This window comes from Narcine bancroftii, chromosome 13, assembly GCF_036971445.1.
Source record: "Narcine bancroftii isolate sNarBan1 chromosome 13, sNarBan1.hap1, whole genome shotgun sequence".
Classification (NCBI taxonomy): domain Eukaryota; kingdom Metazoa; phylum Chordata; class Chondrichthyes; order Torpediniformes; family Narcinidae; genus Narcine; species Narcine bancroftii.
In genome coordinates, this window is record NC_091481.1 from 51162260 (window position 1) to 51166138 (window position 3879).

The window sequence follows — 3879 nt, forward strand, 5'->3', positions numbered from 1 at the left end:
CATGAAATGTGGTATCACTAGTCTTTCCATGAGGCCTACCTCCTTTCCCTTAAATAGCAGTTAATGACTCTTCCTCTATTTCTTCAGTTTGGCACAAAGCTTTTCCTTGTTGTTCCTATGAATCTGCCATATTCATCACTTTGCTTCTGGTGTGCACACCTGCAGACCAAGACCCGACATGTACACGTCATTGCCTGCCAAATTCGTTGACAGCCCAGACTCTTTGGAGAAGCTTGCGCACTTGCGATGTACCACGCATGCGCAGCAGCGCCTGGCCCGACCCTGCAAGTCTTCCGACTCACTGTCTCGGGCCTCCGTGCCACTGGGATCTGCAGCGGCATCGCGCGTCGGGCCTGACTCTATTACCTCCGGCACTTCTAAAGCGCACCCGACATCGCGGACATGCTGATCAAGATAAGAGGAAACAATTGGAAGCCCTGCGCCATCTTGTGAGTGTGCCAGGGTAATATTTCAACGAGCTGGAGTGTGTTGCTGCTAAAGCGGCTGTCCAATCGATCCGTGCATTCCACTTGGTAAGTAGGCCTCTGTCACATTTGTGGCCCGAAATGTGAAGTTAATAAAACATTAAACACAAGTTTTATCAGGTAAAATTCTCTGTGGCTTTATTCTCCGGTTTCCTTTGTTCTCTTGCTTGTGTTCTTCTCTCTCTCATACCACGTGACTTCCGGTACATCTCATACATATTCATTATCATGACAGCCTCATTTCTTCTGTACTTTTAAGAAGAAGTTCTTCTGAATCTGTGCTTTCGACTTCTTTGTATTAGCAGCCTTTATAATCTTTTAAAATTCACACAACTTACGAGCAAACTTTACAGACTTTTGTTAAGTATATTAATTTGGATATTTATTAGTCCAACTGGGGGAAGACAGAATTACATTTCTTCTGGCCTAAGGGTAAACATTTACGTCCAAGCACGAAAGACTGGTAAACTTCATAAATGTTAAATACAGTATAAAAATTTCCTGAAACGAGTAAACATAGAGGAACAAGAAGTGAGATTGGACCTTAAATCAAAGAACATTTCTGAACTTACACACACACATTACACACACGTGCACTTAGAATTAGAAGGGAATCATGTTATGATAATAAAGTTCATCGTGAAAAGTTAAAATGTGTTACTGTTTTCATGTTTAAAGTTAATTAAAAGTAACTTTTGTTCCAGTAACCATTTGCTTTGTTCAATATCAATTGCTGCTGGGTTTTGCAGTCCTCTGGGCATGTAACATTCCACTTTCATGTATATATCTGGAAAGCCCTCCCAATTTCACATTATATTTCTTATCACGTTTATTCCTGATTGCCAGTTCTATTTCTTCCTATGTTTATTCCTGACATCCACTCTCTGTGTCAAAATCCTTCACCGCACATCCCTTTAAATAATTCCTCATCCTATTAAATGCATGTGTTTTTGTATGTGATGTTGCTAGCCTATTTAATATAGTCTAGCTGTCCTCTCTATTAATATCTCATGTAATTTTATAAACCCGTCAGGTCATCCCTTGGCCAAGAAATCTCCAGAGAAAACCAGATTTCCAAGCCTGTCCTTATAATTCATGTCATCTAATCCAGACAAAAATACTGTCAATTCATACTGCTTCTTTTCAAAAATTTATTTAGTCTTTTCATAGTGGAACCATAATTGTCCAAAAGCAAGGTGACCTTGCTTTGTTGTTAGTATCTAGACCAATGAATGCAAGTGTGAGAACTGACCAAACTTATCACCTTATATATTTGTGATGCCATTTAATAGAGCTTATCGACGTGGGGCCAGTGCACATCAATGCTTTTTTGAGTCCTCCCATTTACTGTAAAGTATCCAGATCCCCCAAAGAACAATATTGCTCACTTGTCAAGATTAAATTCAATTCATCTGTCCATGTACTGTATGTAACTGAACCATATTACATTTTGTTTGATGACTTTCTTCATTTTAGTGTTGTTCCTGAACTGACTAAATACCCAACGACAATTTTAGCCAGATTCTTTAAAAACGAAGTCACAAAAAAACTATCTAACTCAACATGTGTTGCACGACTTTGTAGTGGACTCTACAGGACAACATGATTACCTTCTTTATTATATTTAATAGTTGAATCTTTGTGTTATACTAGTAGCCTGCCAACGGAGGGCATCAATAATTAGATAGTTATATAGTTCTTTCTTTACATCTTTTCAATATAATGTCGGTTCAATACCATTTTATTAGCCAACTATTCTGCACTGAGCTATTATAGACCTCGGTGTTCATTTGTACACGTGGTCGAGTTGGTATACATGCTGTGGAGTCGAGTACAAGACTGACACCTCCAGGCTTGCATGCTGGGCATACACAAGTCATTCCTTCTGTCACTTGGACGGGACGTGACATCATCCATGAAACATCAGGTCAGATTACAAACCTGTGTTAGATGCAGGTCAATTTTGCTAGTTTTACACATGTCCGTGATTTATAAAAATATTTTATATATAACTTATTTAAACCACAATTATAATTATTAAACATAAATCTAAAAGACAATACATTTTTGTGTGTAACCCTTATGCCTACCTCCCCACCGCCAACCAACCCTAAACTCTAATATAATGGAAGAAAAGAGAATGACAAAAATATAAATATAACTAATTCAATAACTGCGGAGCTGAAAATTACCACTCAGATGGCTTATTCAGAGCTCTCAAACCAAAATAATGTACATTTGGGCTTCATATTACAATAAATTGTATTTATTGTGTAAGTTATGTTATATTTTTTCAAGTGGATTACTAGAACATAATTCAGCATGCCATCTCTGTATGCCTAAATCTACAGCTGATTTCCAAGTCATGGTTATGCATTTTCTGGAAATGTCTAAACATAGTTGTAAGAATTGAATTTGATACACAGGTAATCAGACTAATAATTTTAATATTACGCAACAAAAATAAAATTACGTCAAGCGTGAATTTTACATTCAATGTTTTTTCAAGAAATATTTTCATCTCTCTCCAGAAAGATAGAATAAAAATAAGAGCCACCTTCTTGACCAAATCTTAAACAAAAAGCTTATAATGTGGCGTCAAGTACTTTTAAAAAAAATTTTGAGTGGTTAAATATAATGACTCAAAAACATAATTAACATCTATATCTTACATTAATAATTTTTGATGTTGCGTCTTCAAATAACTGCTTCCATTCAAATCTATCTTTCTATCAAAATCAATTAAATCAAATCTAAATTTTGATTTATAAATACATAATTTAGGAGATTTTCTTTGAAGTAATTTATAAATTTTTGAAATAGATTTAATCATATTACATTTAGTAACCAATAATTCTAATTCATACTGTCTGTAATCTTAAATTTGACCTAATTTATCAATCACAAAAGCCTTAACTTGATAATACAACACAAGCATTATTCAGAACATTAAACTTTTCCTTTATTCATTGCAAAGTAATGAATTAAACAGCATCAAAACAATCTTCTATTTTTGAATCCCTATTTGATTCACAATCTTCAAAAATTGATTATTCATAGTAAAATGTAAAACATCAGACACAGTTATTGCACTGATCGGGTGGCCGCCGTGGTTGTTTTGTCCTTGTGTGTCCAGATCGGATTAAAATACATCCCCTTTCACTTTATTTACGAGCCTCGCTTTACGAAGGGTAAAGTGAAATGGGGGTGCCAGCCACCAGCCGCCTACTTCACCTCCATCGGTTGCCTCATTTTCCAATTGTTGATGGTCATCTCACTCGCCTTACTCCCTTTCGCTCTCAGGTTGATTCTGAACGGGCTTACAGTCAGATATATCGTGGAGGCCAGTTGGGTTCGGCGAGAGCTAAAGAGATGAGAAGGGAAGGACGGTGAG